This window comes from Schistocerca serialis, chromosome 3 (assembly GCF_023864345.2).
Source record: "Schistocerca serialis cubense isolate TAMUIC-IGC-003099 chromosome 3, iqSchSeri2.2, whole genome shotgun sequence".
Classification (NCBI taxonomy): Eukaryota; Metazoa; Arthropoda; class Insecta; order Orthoptera; family Acrididae; genus Schistocerca; species Schistocerca serialis.
Genome location: NC_064640.1, coordinates 797879798 through 797897561, shown reverse-complemented (window position 1 = coordinate 797897561; position 17764 = coordinate 797879798). Strand labels below are relative to the sequence as shown.

The 17764-nt window shown below is 40.9% G+C and overlaps 1 non-coding gene across 1 annotated transcript; it reads left to right on the top strand.

Annotated features, from left to right (window-relative positions):
• Positions 1 to 14102: 14102 nt before the first annotated feature.
• On the top strand, positions 14103 to 14175 carry Trnaa-cgc (transfer RNA alanine (anticodon CGC)). Its single transcript has one exon. It is a non-coding gene; the product is annotated as a tRNA-Ala (tRNA).
• Positions 14176 to 17764: the final 3589 nt, after the last annotated feature.

Genomic DNA, 17764 nt, shown 5'->3' with positions numbered 1-17764 from the left:
GCGTGCGTGTTGCCCCAGGCTAGACCTGCTCTGGAGAGCAGATGGGTCGTAACTTACAAAACGCGTTGCCACTGGCTGGGCAGCTTTACACACATGGCTTGAGGTGCGTTTCACGCAAGACTGCGCCAGCAGTTTCCCCCATCTGTTCAATTTTACGGCTCCCTACAGGTCACACGTCACACATCTGGCCGGCAGCTACTGTTCTTTCGCCACGATTTTTTTACTTAATTTCTACGATAACCTAATGTGCAAGCCGAAGACAATGACGAAATTACAGGAAGCACGTTACAGTTTGGAGCGTCGGCCACCTTACACGGAAATGATTCAGTCAATTTATCTTCGTTAGAAGGCAACAGTGTAAGTGCATTACAGTTATGGCTTTCTCACACCTTCCCAAACAAAAAGAAGACCACAATTTCATAGAGATAACCTGCTGGGGTAACCGGCTTCGCTCAGGAAGTTCATATGAGATTATATGGTAGCTGGAATAAAAAGATTAACTTTGAAGAACAAGAGATAAAATTTTTTATGAAAAACATATTCTGATTATTTACAATACTTGTTTGTAAACAACGTTTTTTATTTTGCTATCCGGGTCAATATTTACAGTTTTCGAATTTCCTACTCGAGAGCAAGCTGCCTATAGTTAACCATGAGAGAAGCAGGAGTCTTTGAGGTTGATGCCACAGTATTTTAAAGTTTGTCGTTGCACTTTGTCAATTGTAAAACTATAGGCTAATTTGATTGGAAAATGCAATATCTTAAATTGGAATGGTAGTCCAGTAGGTATCAGTGTTATTCTGTGGATAAATAGTGTGTGTCCTTTGTGCTTTTCAGTCATAAGTTCGGCTTCGATGATGTTATTCTGTAGCTGTTTGAGAACATCCTTATTCCATTACATAGTTTTGGTGAGTTGATATTTCTGAGTAGCATGATCGGAGATCCAATTTTAAGTCGAAGGCAGTGTGATGGCATTCTTGGCGATTCTTAAGAGTTTAGAAATTCTGTAGGAAAGTTCATACTTTCTTCAACGTTCACCATCGTTCTATCGATTTCTATATTCTCTGTTCACCGGAAATTTTCTTTTGACTATTAAGGTTGATATCGTCAACAATATTATTTTTAGTTGCCAAAATTGGCTTTTCAAACAGCCAGTCCAGATTTGTATAGTTGTGAACATGTGCCTTAGCCTGGTTGTAAAAGTTGTTGAGAAATATGTGCTGTTGTTTCGTTTTTCGATAGTTCAAATCCCATATTTTTTGTTAATCGCAGTATCTGAATGTGTGACCAGAGATGTGGTTTTTTACAGCATGCTCTGATCTCATTTGCTGGTGTTGGTTTGGGGACAACTGGAACTGTCTGTCGAAAATCTTCCGAGAGTTTGAGTAGAGCTCCTCCCACCACTTCAGAGTTTCCTCGCAAATTCTGTACTGTTCTGTCCATGGCTTCGGGTGATTTTTTATGTGCTATTGTGCATTCGTCCCAGAAGATAATTTTAGCTTGCTTTAGGAGTTCACCCCGTCCAGATGCTCCTGAGACTTTTTTGCATTCGTCCCAGAAGATAATTTTAGCTTGCTTTAGGAGTTCACCCCGTCCAGATGCTCCTGAGACTTTTCATACCGGCAATTGTTCTTCGACTCTATATACAACGGTAGTTGTAGGGCGGAATGAGCAGTTCGTCCTCCTTCCATAAGTGTGGCTGCAATGCCGGAAAGTGCTAGTGCAAGTAGGATGTGTTGCTTAGGACCTGTTCCCGCCAGCAACAGATTTATTAGAAATGTTTTCCCGGTAATATGTGATGCGTCCAAGTAAATAACTCTGCCAATGTTGTTTCCGATCCGGACCGTCATAACGTTGTAAATTTCCTTGTGATTGTCACTGAGGAGTGGTTTGTTGTTAGCAATGTACTGAAGCAGTTCGTTGATGCTGTAGCTTTTTTCTTTTGTAATTTCGAAGTTTAGCACACGGATAGCATCTTTTCATGGTGCTTGCATCCCAAATTGTACTAAGGTCAGGTTGTTTATAGCTGAACATTTATTTTCTAGGTGAATGAGCATTTTATTGTAGATGTAATCGTTGATTTCGATGGTCAGTTCAGGATGAGCTTGTCGGATTTGGTACAGTATGTCATCACTCATACTCTCTTTGAAGGAATGCCATAGCTGTTTTGGATGGGTTATATGTTGTTAGAATTACGGCGAATAAGTCTCTCATTTGTTAGCTGACTCTCTGAGTGAGGGTTCTTGTAGTTTAGTTTAGTTTAGTTACGTCATGTTCCGTACATTATTTTCACTATTATTTTATCGATATGATGTGGAACAAGTCAGATAACAAGATATATATATATATATATATATATATATATATATATATATATATATATATGTATCTTGTTATCTGACTTGTTCCACATCATATCGATAAAATAATAGTGAAAATAATGTACGGAACATGACGTAACTAAACTATATATATATATATATATATATATATATATATATATATATATACATGAATATTAGTAGTACTGAAATTTTTAGTTCTACACATGCAACTACATTTAGAGGTACAATTTTGTTTATTTTTTTTATTTTTTTCTCAGTGGTTGTCGTTTTGCAGTAGTCCTAAGCGTTGCCAAGCTCCTCTGTACGTCTAGCATAAGTAACCGTCAACAGTCTTGAGATCTGTGAAACCTGTTAGTCCCCGTGTTTCGCGTAGCAATATCCGGAGATACAAACATTCGATGTTGTTCGGATATACGATGTACACGCGGCATAATGCAGTAGGTTTCATGATTCCTGGATGATCTGCTACTGGAATCCCTTTTTTTCCTCGTTGAAAGACTTTTCTTGTTTTGTTCTACGTATTACAGGTAGGGACGTAGACATGTAGCAATGTTTTCGCGAATGGATCCGTTTGGCACAGTCAGTAAAAAGCTGTTGATGTTGTGTTCTGAGGTAGTTCGCTTGCAGTTTTTCTGGTGGTGTCTTTTGTGAAGTAAGGTCTGTGTCCATTCTTCAAATGTACAGCTAGATGTTTACAAGTTGGCTCGCGTTCGTGTATGGGAAAACCGAAAATCCGTCACGCTGCTTCGTTGCTGTTGATGTATCTTCCCATTTGGTACATGAGGATCTCGCCGTTTTTGTTTTGTTTTTCGCTGTCTTTGGCTCTTTCAAATACTGCTATGTCACTGCTTTTGTGCACATACCTACAGACATATCTGATGCATTTCACTGAATTATGTGTGCTTGGAACATTTTGGAAAGTAGTGTGTTGTATGGTGCTAACCACTGATTACCTACTTCCAGTTCGTCGCTGCCTCGTATTCGTATTTTTGCTGTGAAGCCATCGGTTATGGGTGATCGTCTTCTTTATTTGGGATAGCTATCAACTCCTGTTTGTGTGTTGTCTAAGTATGGTTTTGGGTATTTCTTTTATATTTTCCATCACGCATACACGGAGAATTGTGGTTCAATGGTCCGCATGGCCCGTGAAACATATTTTTCACTACTATGTTGTACAGTTCCGGATCTTCTTGTGGATTGGAAAATTCGGCTTGGATGATTTTTCCGATATCCGTGGGATGAATTGTGAATATACAATGAAGAACTTGTGTTTATACACTCATGAGCAACTGAAGCAGAGATACGTATGTACATTGCAGCACGTATCACCTCTACATCTCGCTCGATGGCGTACTATGTTGTTCTCGTTGTCTTTAGTTTTAACAGGGAAACATCACCAACTTAATCTCATGCGTTAAGAATAAAAAAGCGCACTTGCAAGATATCAGCGTGAATATTTGGAACGTAATTCTGACAGGACGCAGTTATAACCTACTAAACGTACAGCTTTTAAATTTCGCGGGCACCGGTTATTACTCGCTCCGCCCCACTGAATCCGCCTAATATCCGACTGCGAAGTACTGGTTGGTTGGTTGGTTGTTTGGGGAAGGAGACCAGACAGCGTGGTCATCGGCCTCATCGGATTAGGGAAGGATGTCGGCCGTGCCCTTTCAGAGGAACCATCCCGGCATGTTGCCTGGAGTGATTTAGGGAAATCACGGAAGACCTAAATCAGGATGGCCGGACGCGGGATTGAACCGTCGTCCTCCCGAATGCGAGTCTAGTGTCTAACCACTGCGCCACCTCCCTCGGTGCGAAGTACTGTCCGGAGGAGTGCCCAAGAGGTTTGTGAAAAACTGTTTTGCCATTGGTAACGTGATTTGTTCACTGTGTGAAAGTGCGCACAATCTAACCTGTAACTGGTGCCAGAGATCTCTTTGCTTCAAACTATTTTCTGTTGTTATCCATAATTGCTGTGTAAATGAATGAAACGAGCGATTTTGTCATTAAAGTAGTGCTGTAGTGCTATTTAATTATTAAAATCGCTGTTCAGCGCTATTGTCTTTGGATTTTAAAGCTAACGCTGCTAATGTGAAGTGGAGGAGAAGCATTGTTCTCCAACGCGATCGGCATGATAAAATTAGAAATCGAATATCATTAACTTTATCTCATAAGAACTCTTCAGTTGCTTAGGTTTATTCATTTGATTTTGAGGCAGATATATAGCTTAGAATATCAAGACCAAGATGTTAAAATAACATTATACACATTGGTGTCAAAAGTCATGGGATAACGATATACACAAATACAGATGGTGGTAGTATCGCATACGCAATGTATAAAAGGCCATTGCATTGGAAGGGCTGTCAATTGTACTCAGGTGATTCATGTGAAAAGATTTCCGACGTGATTATGGCCGCCCGTCGAGAATTAACAGACTTTGATCTCGGAGTGGTAGGTGGAGCTACACGCATGGAACATTCCATTTCGAAAATCGTCAGGGAGTTCAGTATTCCGGAGCCACAGTGTAAAGAGTGAGAAGACAATATGTAAGTAGGCTGTTTATGTTTTCGTTTTGGCAACGTTACGTAGCGCTCAAAATGAAATCACTGGCTGTGCTGTGTGCAGTCTGTCGCTAGTTTGCATTGTTGTCTGCCATTGTAGTGTTGGGCAGCGGCAGCTGGATGTGAACAGCGCGTAGCGTTGCGCAGTTGGAGATGAGCCGCCAGCAGTGGTGGATGTGGGGAGAGAGATGGCGGAGTTTTGTAATTTTTCATGAACTGATATATTTATATATGATGATATCAAGGTAAATACATTGTTTGTTCTCTATTAATATCTTTCATTTGCTAACTATCCCTACCAGTAGTTAGTGCCTTCAGTAGTTTGAATCTTTTATTTAGCTGGCAGTAGTGGCGCTCGCTGTATTGCAGTAGCTTGAGCAGCGAAGATTTTTGTGAGGTAAGTGATTTGTGAAAGGTATAGTTTAATGTTTGTCAGGGCCATTCTTTAGTAGGAAATTTTGAAAGTCAGATTGCGTTGCGCTAAAAATATTGTGTGTCAGTTTAAGCACAGTCATATATAAATTGTTAAAAAGGGGACGTTTCATATGTCGACCCTTAGCCGAGGATACCTCACTGGAATCTTCTGATTTTTTCTTGTAGTTTGTGTAATTAGTGTAGCTATTGTTTATTGATAGCGCGTAATCATAGAGAGAATTTCCTTTGTAGTTGTAGTTTTTCATTGTTGTACAGTAAAACAGTTGTGGCATGCATGTAGATTTGCACCAAGGATTTCGCAGCTGCGCTGGTAATTAACTAGATATTATTTTCAGTGCTATTTTAATGTGTTCTCTTATTTTTTATCTTCAAATTATGTTTTTCTGTGTTGTCGTGTGAAATACTGTGACAATAATGGCGTGTGAAAAACGTAATACTAGGCTCCAAAGTAAACTGAGAAATGACAGTGAAAATGAAAGCAGTGTGTTAGCGCCACCGAGTAATGAATTAACTGATGTTCAAAGTAGTAATTTGGTAACTGTTCATAGGGAAATGGAGCAGGCGGCAAACAATGGCGTGGACAGTGAAACAATTAGTGAAGAGGGACGCATTATCGATCGATCGGTCGGCAACAGCTTGCCTCAGGAATCGGGAATGACAGGACACAATTTTGCGAATACTGTAGACTCAGGTTTTGGGTTCTCACCGTTTTCTCAAATGAGTCAAGACACATTTTCTGCTTGTCAAAATGTGAATGTTGCCGGTGCAACTTCACTGCCGAAAAGCACTGAGGAACATGTTTCAGACACCAGTGCATTGTTATTACAGTTAATGCAACAAATGGGACAAAAGCTACAAAAGTTAGACACAACACTTGAACAAAATCAGAAACAAATGGGACAAAATCTTAAAAAGTTAGACACAGTGGAACAAAATCTTAAAAAGTTAGACACAATGGAACAACATCAGAGACAAACACAGCAACAGTTAGACTCATTGGAACAAACTCTTGAACAAACGCGTGAAGATTTAACTACTGAGTTACATAACATTGAATCGAAATGTCAAAAAGTCTGTAATGACGTAAAAACACAAATTTGTGAGCATTTTCAACCTATTTTTTCGCGGCATGAAAATGCATTACAGAATCACGAAGCAGCCATAAAAGAGCTGCAAACCATTGTTCATGAAAATCATGAGACCTTGTGGGCTAAAATTGACTCAGTTGCATCTACCGATTCGGTTACGCAACTGGCAAAAACTCAGGAAAACTTAAAGAACACAGTAGATTCGATTTCAACACAAATGGACACTCTGAAACTTGGTTCAGAAAAACACACTGAGGAAATGTGTTCACTATCGGAGAAAGTAGCCGAACTTTCGGATCAGGTCACTAACTTATCTACAAAGGTAGATGATGATCTGAATGACACAAGACCCGCAGCCTTCACTGACACAGAAGAGTATGAACAAATAAGAAAATTCAAACAAAATCAGAATCAAATTAATACACAACACCAAAGAGAAATCCGGGAAGTACAAGATCAGCTGACACAGGTAATACAAGAATTACGTATTTCAGAGGACACTGGCGCTCCAACACGGGAAGAGGGACTTAAAAACACGGAAAAGCCGCAAAATAATAACACAGGGCGTTTCGGAAGTTATGAAAGAAATTGGCAATGTGCACCGAATTTTGGGATGGAACGGCCGACACGACATAACAATGACCGATATGCGACTCGCCGACATGATGATTTTGACTATAAGCTGTTCATTACTACACGTAAATTCAAAACATTTAAAAATTCTGGCAACGACATTCATCCACAAGCATGGCTCCATCAATTCTCTCATTGTTTTCCTCCCAACTGGTCGTTGGAACACAGATTAGAATTTATGTGTGGCTATTTAGAGAATGAACCAGCTGTAAGAATGCAATCGGTCATTCACGATTGCCACAGTGAAGGAGAGTTTTACCATGCCTTCCTCTCAGCATATTGGTCTCCAGCCACACAAGACCGAGTAAAACATGGTATCATAATAATGAAACATTTCGAACAATCTGAATTCTCCAGTCTTGTGAAATATTTTGAAGACATGTTGCACAAGAATCAGTACCTGTCAAACCCATACAGCCCCTCAGAACTCATCCGCATTTGCTTAATCAAATTACCTGAACATTTACGACATATTATTTTAGCAGGACGTTGCAAAGACGACATTGAAGCTTTTCAGGGACTGTTACAAGAACTAGAAATTGACACTGATAATCGCGGAACGCGAAAACAAGGACACAACAATTACAGGTCACATCCGTCACAATTCCGTGACGACAGAAACGATAACTGGACGCGACAAGGCTATTCTCACCACACAAATCGTGACCAAAACAGACACCACCCGTATGACAACCGTTGGCAGAGTAGTAATAATTACAGGGAAAGATCACCTCTCCGTGGTAATGACTATCACAGAGACAACCAGAGAAACAGACAATATGTGAACCAAAATAAATACTATCAAGGGAGACAAAATAACTTCAGACGCAACAGTTCAGCGCGCAGTTACGATTCCGGGAGAAATTCTCCACCACATGACCGACAAGAAAGAAACTATGGAATCTACCGACATGACGACAGACGATATGATCGTAACGACAGACCTGAATTGCATCAGAACTGGCGGGATTCAAACAGAGCTGGGCCCTCTCGGCAAGGCGAATTTGTGGAAGTTAGGCCTCCTAATCCCAATAACAACGCGCGCCAACAAAGAAACAGACAGTGACTCACACCGCAGGCAGCCGCGTGCGCCGGCTGGCTCAGGGAAAAATAACACTGACGCTAACCTTGAGCAAGATTCCAGTATTCTTTACGGACGAATACCGCATGATAATTGCATTCAAGTTGAAATTCTGCGTACTAGGAAGAGTAAAGGTTTACACCACATTTCTCATGTAAAACCATTTATTGACAGATAATCTGCCTTTTAACTTTGTCTTTGCCATAAAACGTTTCACTTCACGTTACTAGTATGCTTTAGAAACTGTTACCATGCAACAATGTTTGAAGTTAAATATCCAATCCAGAACCAAGAGAACTTATTTAAACAGAAATGACGAATGCATTGTTATAGTGAACAGACGTCACAGTGTTATTGTGTGTGTACATTCTTGCTTGTTTGTTGCACGATTACGTAACGACTATAAGGCTTACATACTTAGGACACATACTGGTACTGCTAATGAGATTTTAATGCAACATTTCGGTTTACTTGAAAATACATTCTGGGTTTAAAGTACTTTCTGTGAGATACCAGAGGACACAGTGGTTAGTTTATGTGACAGCTACACGATTTTATCACGACGCTACTAATGAGTGACAATTTACAATGTTGCTTTTGCGGTGTATCTGTTTTATATCTGCACAGTTTTTCTGAATTCTTCTGGAAAGTAAAACAGGTTTTAGTAGTAACTTGTGTAGTATAGCTACAATGAGACAGGGTTTTCCGTAGCATAACAATACGTTACTGTACAGTACTTTCTTCATTACAACAATAAGCGTAATAACTACGATATCTATACGCAAAGCATTTCACTTTTGTGTATTATGAGGTAAGTACATTGGCTTCTGCAGAACTTAGCTTTCGGAGGACGATAACTACGACACTTCCACACAGATTATGTTGCAACAAGACGCACATTTAGCGCTACAGTACACGTATTTGAGTGATTAATTTTATACTTAAAACATTTATTTTTAAAGATTTTTGAATTACAAAGAAAGTTTTCCGTGATACATTTCATTCCATTGCTGTAATCTGTAACACCTGAGGGTATAATTACATTAATCCTCAGGGGGGTACACGCTTACTTTGTGTACCATGTGTGTGGCAACCACAAGGAACCCTAGCTAATATGGTATTTGCTTATACAACTTTACACATCGGTACCATATTTCTCTAACACACAAATTACACAGCTATCTGATCATGTAACTGAGAGATAAACATTTTTTTACTACATCAGTGACACATGTTTACGCAATACACAGTTGGGTAACTTCACACTTATGAAACTGTATTTTGTCTGTACTTTGTAAACTGTTCATATTTTTTCGGAATCATTGTGATACTATGAGAGCTTTGAATGATGTGTTTGGTAAGGGAGCATGATTTTAAAGTACGTTTGAGGCAGCTGACACTTTTGACATGAGCAGAGAATTTTTTGTAGGCTTAGAAATTATTGGAGGAAGTTACGACGATTTAGAGATTTGACTGAGGTGTTATGATGTTATTATTACGACAACGATGTGTATTATGTTGTTGAGGTATGTTTATTATGCTACGTATTTCTCATGATGAAATATTGAAGAAGTGTCGACGAATATGTATATGTAATAAGGTAAGGAATAATGAATAGTGGGTAGGGACTCTTGATTTGTGAAAAAGGATGTTGGAAACCAAGAATCGTACTTTAAGAGTTATGAAATGTGTGTGTATATTCGTGAATGTATTACAATGCAGACGAAAATTTTTTTGGACACTGTTATATCAATAGCATTTTGTTTCTACAGATTTGTAACGCAAATTCTTGACCTGTGAAATATTTTTATATGAGACTGTCACTGTAGCGGTAAATATTTCCGTAAGAAAGTTAAGTGACCACCTGCACGTAATGCGTCGTGGGCACCCAGCTGTGTCAGACGCCTGGAGAAAAAGCCATTAGCGCGTGCCTTTCAGAGCACAGGAAGAAAAAAAAGGGAGGTCATTATCCTGGCCATTGTCATTCCTTTAGAGAAAGCATCGCAAATCCGACACGCTGATTACTTGGAAACATATCGTACTTTCTGATATTTACTGAAATGCCTAATGAAATGACGAGAAATATTTTTACATCTGCACACCTGATTACGACAAGCGTCTTTCTACGAGAGTTGAGAGAATTTCTACTAACTTATGAAATGTCACATGACTACTGAATGATATTTTTATACTTTGCTTTTCGTAGTTGCTTATTTCATTTGACATCTGTTTTCCAGCTGTGTTGCAGCATTGCTTTTATAAAATGAAATGCATTTGCTAATGTGAACACTTTCTGTCAACAGATCTATTAAATAATTATTTTACGATCCACATTCTTCGAAAAAGGAGCTCTTGGAATGGAGAGAACAATAAGAAGGGACTAATGCCAGTAACTGCATCTATAATTTTCTTTTCAAGTACTTGGTAATTTCTTTTGTAGAATAATTTGTGGTGCACCACTTTAATTACTTAGACATTAAGATGTGATTATACATTTCCCTTATCTGCATTGTTGTTTTTACTGTAATATTTTTTCTGCTTGAGCTATGTCATGTTTAGTTATAAGTTATTGCATTTGCTGTTGCTGTTTGCCAGGCATAGTGCTACTAAATTTCACATTACATTACTCTGCTAAGCCAATTTTACTACTCATTGATTTTTTTGTTGCTGCTCATTGGCTCATATTAGTTGTAATTTTGCATTTTATCTGTTAATTTAGATTTACTGTAGCTTGCTTTGCAATTTTCCAATTTTTTGGTCATTGCTGTTTGTGTTACTTATTTTGTGCTGCTGCATTGCCTCGTCCCTTAGTTTAGCATCTGAGCTCAGTAGATTTAAGTTAGCTTAAGAGGGGGTAGCCTCTAAGAGAATGAGTTGCGATGAATTGGAAGAAATGCATTGAGAAAACAGGTTTAGGTAGGATTTTCTTGGAAATAAATGATGAGGTAAGATAATGGAAAATAAAAATGAGGTAAGAAACGTGTGAACATATAAATACAGAAAGCATGCTTAGATAGAATTTTTTTCGGTGGAAACAAAGGATGAAATAAGAGGAAAGATATATGAAGTTTTGGGTTGGACTGCAGTACCACATGTTACACTGACAACGAACCCTGTCCTTTCCTATTGGTGTTATCCCACTATGTGTTTGTGTACCCTTGAGTATTTGTTTTCTTCCTGTCTCTGTGTACTGTTTCATAGAATTTTTTTCTCTTCTAATACTAAGCTATATTCACTATGAGGAGGAATACTGTTATCCTCAAATATAAGTTGCATTAATAATATGTTATTTTCTTTGTAAAGTTGTTTACAATTCTGTTCTGTTTCAATGTTCATGTGTGAAATTAATGTTTCGAAAACTATTCTCATTATTTTATGTATGTACTTATGTCATAATTCTTGTAACACTGATGTATATGTTTATTTCTATTCTTTTGTAAAGCCTGTACTACAAATGTTATCTGTATTATTATGTTCTTTAATGATGTTTTGTACCTTTGTTATTGTATTCTTATGTTATAAAATTGTAATTGTCACCAGTTCATGATATTATTAACTTGTAAGTTACATTTCACTGCACACGTTTCTGTTGGTCATAGTATATGGACAATATGTGAGAAGTAGGGACTGTTAGTGTTTGCACGTGTGTTACTAATTCAGCAAGGGACTGGATAACAGCATTGCTGGTTCTAAGAATAATTTCAAAAACTTTGTGAGTGCACAAGTGGTGGTTTATGGACTTGCTATATTGTCCGCAAGACTCTTCAGTGGTGATTGTGCACCAGCACAGTCACAACAGATGGCTGCTGGCCATCTCTTCAAGGACTACAGTAGGTCTACATCTTTGATGATCCATCAATACCATTATTTCTACAAGGACTGCAGTGGGTCTGCACCTCTGGTGGCCCACCAATACCATACTCTCTACCAGGACTACAGTGGGTCTACTCTGTGATGACCTACCTATCAATACTCTTCAAAATTTCGACTGACTCTGCTGTGGGTTTGCTCTGTTGTGGCCCATTACCTGTCTGCATGTCGAGAGTCAGCACTGTCTTTCCATTTCTTCAAGACTGCATGGTAATCCATTACTTCCTTGTGCATTTTCTTTTACTGCTCAGACTTTGAGAAAAACACTGCTATTCTACTGTTATGTATGATTAGGACTGTCTTTATGGACTGTGAGAAAATTTTAGCTTTTGACCAACATTGTGTCAATAAGTGTGTGCATTTGATTTCTTTGTTATTGTAATTATGAAAAATTTTTTTCAAATCTGTATTGGCCAGTGCCCAACACCATTTGCAAAAATTTTTTGTGGGGAGCATGGGGGCTATGTAAGTAGGCTGTTTATGTTTTCGTTTTGGCAACGTTACGTAGCGCTCAAAATGAAATCACTGGCTGTGCTGTGTGCAGTCTGTCGCTAGTTTGCATTGTTGTCTGCCATTGTAGTGTTGGGCAGCGGCAGCTGGATGTGAACAGCGCGTAGCGTTGCGCAGTTGGAGATGAGCCGCCAGCAGTGGTGGATGTGGGGAGAGAGATGGCGGAGTTTTGTAATTTTTCATGAACTGATATATTTATATATGATGATATCAAGGTAAATACATTGTTTGTTCTCTATTAATATCTTTCATTTGCTAACTATCCCTACCAGTAGTTAGTGCCTTCAGTAGTTTGAATCTTTTATTTAGCTGGCAGTAGTGGCGCTCGCTGTATTGCAGTAGCTTGAGCAGCGAAGATTTTTGTGAGGTAAGTGATTTGTGAAAGGTATAGTTTAATGTTTGTCAGGGCCATTCTTTAGTAGGAAATTTTGAAAGTCAGATTGCGTTGCGCTAAAAATATTGTGTGTCAGTTTAAGCACAGTCTTGTAGAATTGTTCAAAGGGGACGTTTCTGTATAATTGTTCAAAGGGGACGTTTCAAATATTAATCATCAGACATTACCGCTCACCACGGACAACCTTCACTTAAAGACCGAGAGCAGTGGCGAGTTGTCAGTGCTCATAGACAATTAATACTGCGCGAAATAACCGCAGAAATCAATGTGGGACGTACGACGAACACATCCATTCGAACAGTGTGGCGAAATTTGGCGTTAATGGGCTATGCAAGCAGATGACCGACGTGAGTGTCTGTGCTAACAGCACGACATCGCCTGCAGCGCCTCTCCCGGGCTCGTGACCATATTGGTTGGATCCTAGCCGACTGGGAAACCGTGGCCTGGTCAGATGAATCCCGATTTGAGTTGGTAAGAGCTGATGACAGGGTTCGAGTGTGGCACAGACCCCAGGAAACATGGACCCAAGTTGTCAACAAGGCACTGTGCAAGCTGGTGGTGGCTGCATAATGGTATGGGCTAGGTTTACTTGGAATGAAGTGGATCCTCTGGTCCAACTGAACAGACCATTAATTGGCAATGGTTATGTTCGGTAACTCAGAGGCCATTTGAAGCCACTGATCGACCTCATGTTCCCAAACAACGACGGAGTTTTTATGGATGACAATGCGCCATGTCACCGGGCCACAGTTGATCGCAATTGGTATGAAACACTTTGTGCAAAATTCTATGTAATGACTGGGCCACCTAGATCGCTCGACATGAACCCTATTTGTGGGACATAATCCAGAGGTAACTTCATGCGCAAAATCCTGCAGGGGCAACATTCTCGCAATTATGGACAGCTACAGAAGCGGCATAGCTCAGTATTTCTGTTGGACACTTCCAACGACTTGTTAAGTCCATGCCACGTCGAAATGCTACACTGATCCTGGAGGAAGGTGATCCGACACGGTTTTAGGAAGTATCTCAGGATTTTTGTCACCTCAGTGTATGGGAGTGTGGTTGACGTACTAAGTACTCATATTGTTTAACTATTTCTCGGGTAGAATAACATGTGTTCTCGCACAAGATTTCAAAACACGTTGGGCAGACGTAACGAAATCCCTCAAATGGTTACCGAGCGAGGTGGTGCAGTGGTTAGCACACTGGACTCGCATTCGGGAGGACGACGGTTCAATCCCGTCTCCGGCCATCCTGATTTAGGTTTTCCGTGATTTCCCTAAATCGTTTCAGGCGAATGCCGAGATGGTTCCTTTGAAAGGGCACGGCCGATTTCCTTCCCTTACCCGAGCTTGCGCTCCGTCTCTAACGACCTCGTTGTCGACGGGACGTTAAACACTAACCACCACCACCACCTCAAATGGTTGAAATGGCTCTTAGCACTATGGGACTTAACATCTGAGGTCATCAGTGCCCTAGAACTTAGAACTACTTAAACCTAACTAACCTAAGGACATCACACACATCCATGCCCGAGGCAGGATTCGAACCTTCGACCGTAGCGGTCATGCGGTTCCAGACTGAAGCGCCTAGAACCGCTCGGCCACACCGGCCGGCCGAAATCCCTCGCTTGTTCCCTCGCCTTCAAAATCCTGTAAATAGGAGGGATCTGCTTGTCACTCCGCTGAACAGTTACTTCGTACGGGCGTAAGGCGGTTGCCTACACTGAGGCGAGCGAGTGATAAGCAAGTCGTGAGCGCGAAGTTTAAAAACTGTGATTTCAGATGGTGATAATTGAGTAGTATCAGAATTATAGCCCAAATTTTCATATGTTCATATGTGTGTGAAATATTATGGGACTTAACTGCTAAGGTCATCAGTCCCAAAGCTTACACACTACTTAACCTAAATAATGCTAAGGACAAACAGACACACTCATGTCCGAGGGAGGACTCGAACCTCCGCCGGGATCAGCCGCACAGTCCATGAATGCAGCGCCTTAGACCGCTCAGTAATCCTGCGCGACCCCAAATTTTCACGCGGTGTCCATTACTGAGGCTGAAAACTTGCAAGTGTGCCACTTTAGTGGTTGGGGCATTAAATGCGGAATGGTTTGAACTCGTTGTGTACTGCGTACAGTAGAGCAATTGTCCAGAGACGGCAGCTGTTTGTGTCAGCATGACAGTGCATCTTGTCATGAAACAACATCTCTGACGCAATGGTTTGTGGACAATAAAGTTCCTGTAAACGACTGGCCTACCCTGAGTCCCGACCTAAACCCACTGAAACACTTTTGGGAGGAGTTTGAGCTTTTCTTCGCTCCATACTCCAGCGTCCAATGTAAGTACCATCTCTGTTTTCGGCTCTCTGTCATTCCCCTGCAGAGATTCAGACACCTCTTTGAAAATGTCCCCAGCAGACTTCAAGCCGTCATAAGCGTGACGGTTGGACAAACCCAATATTCATGTCCACTACTAGGTGTCCGAATACTTTTGATCTGATAGTGTACATACAGTGTGACCCAAAATTCCGTTAACATTTGAAAATGCTCTAATTCACGGAATAGAAATGAAATGGAAATGAGCGTTTGGCGTCATTGGCCGGGAGGCACCTTGCCGGGCAGGTCCGGCCGCCTTGGTGCAGGTCTTATTACATTCGATGCCACACTGGGCGACCTGCGCGCCGGATGGGGATGAAGTGATGATGAAGACAACACAGCATCCAGTCCCTGAGCGGAGAAAATCTCCGACCAAGCCGGGAATTGAGCCCGGGCTCGTAGGACGGCAATCCGCCACGCTGACCACTTTCTTTTTTTTTTGTAGTCTCATTTTGTTCGTTTTCGTTCGTTGTATCTGCTCGGGGCGGACGTCGCAAGGCACCCGTTTCAGTTCGTCGTAGATCCATTAACTCAGTTTTTTTATTACAGAGGGCAGCTAACCCTCTGACCGAACACGCTGTGTTACCGTGCCGGCGCCCACTCGGCTATCGGGGTGGACATTCACGGAATAATGTAGGTAGAGAGATAAAAATTGGCACACATGCCTAAAACGACATGGGATTTAATTGAAGCCCAAAACGAGTGCAAAAACTTGCCAATAGATAGCGATGGACAGCAATATGTCTGGGACGCCACATAAGAATCGTATATAAAATGAGCTGTAGTGAAAGAGTGAGTCAGATCGTCACTAGCCTAGCTGATAAACACCTGCAGGAAAGTACGACGTTTATGCAGGATGGCTTTCAACCAGTTACTGCTACAAGTGAGAAAGATTTCTTGAGCACATATTTTGGCGAGAATCGCTTGTTAAGCCGCCACGCCCGTCATGCTTGGCCTCCCAGGCCCGCAGACCTCAGCCCGTGTAATTATTGGTCGTGGGGTTACTTGAAGTCCCAAGTCTATCTTGATGGCCGACCTGCTAAGAGACAACATCCGACGGTAATGTCTCACCATACCTAGCGATATGCTGTACAATGCTGTTCATAACATTGTCCCTCGCCTACAGGTATTGTTGATAGGGGAGCTCGTGGCAGAACGGGATAGTTGCGCATAATGGGAAATTGCTCTTTTCTAGACTGGACAGTGTTGCAACCTGTTGTATGGACATGTAACTATTTCTCCGAATGGAAGGGAAGTGAGGGCAGACACTCTGATTTAGTTTGAAGTGTGAGATCTAAGTGAATTGTTGTCCGTCACGTTACCGCTTGCGTTGTTTTAACGTTTGGTGAATTTCAACGCCAGGTAAGCTGTTAATTGTATACCCTAAAATGACACATTCCCTTAAAGTGCATGCCATTTGTTATACTTTAGTTATTTAATGCGTTTAAATACGTCAGTTATTACACTCCATAAAAGTTGTTAACCTCAAAAGTGCTCTTGGGGCGGAACGGGACGGGGCAGAATGGGATAGTGTCCCGTTCTGCTCCGTCATATTTTGCTGCAAGTAGAAAGCAAACCCAGCCTGGATGTTCATGCGTGCCAGACTCTCCCAACCAGCTACGTTCGCCGAACAACTCAGCTTTCCACGAGCGGTTCTAGGCGCTTCAGTCTGGAACCGCGCGGACGCTACGGTCGGAGGTTCGAATCCTACCTCGGGCATGGGTCTGTGTTGTCGTTAGGTTAGTTTGTTTTAAGTAGTTCTAAGTTCTAAGGGACTGATGACCTCAGATGCTCAGAGCCATTTGAGCCTTTTTTTTTCAGCTTTCCAGATATCGCCCGAGGCAGTCATTCCAATCCCACTAATCTGTCAAAATACTCGGCGGACTACAAGACGAAAAGGAAAAACCGTCATATTAACAGATTCTTCTTATAAGAAGGAACTGCAGAATGCTGTCGCACGTAAAGTAGGCCTACAGAAAGGAGGAGGGTGCACAATTATGAACAATGTCAGGACAGAGACGTCAGGTGCAATGCAACTTAAGGCAAAAATATCAAACTGTACACCCAAAAAAACCAAAACAGAGGACATCAAAGACCTTAAGAAAAATAAAAGGAAGAAGATGATGGAGAAGAGAGAATCAGAGAGAGAGAGGATGCTGAGTGTCTCTACTGTGGGGACTTCTACTCCGTTTCTAATGAGGGCTGTGTCGCATGCCAGAGTGGGCACACAACTCATGTGCTGGCATAGACAGTGAAGATAAAGAGGAAATACTGATTTGTGACTATTGTCGAAAGGGCTAGTAGTTAGTGGCTTGGTGGTTATTAAGCATTGCACATTTTTCAGAATGACATTAAAATATTTTCTTATTTTGAAGAATGACTTTTTAATTGTTTAAATTACACATTCCTTAGTCTGAATTGCCTGTTATAAAACATTTTGTCATAGTTTAGTACGATATTCGTA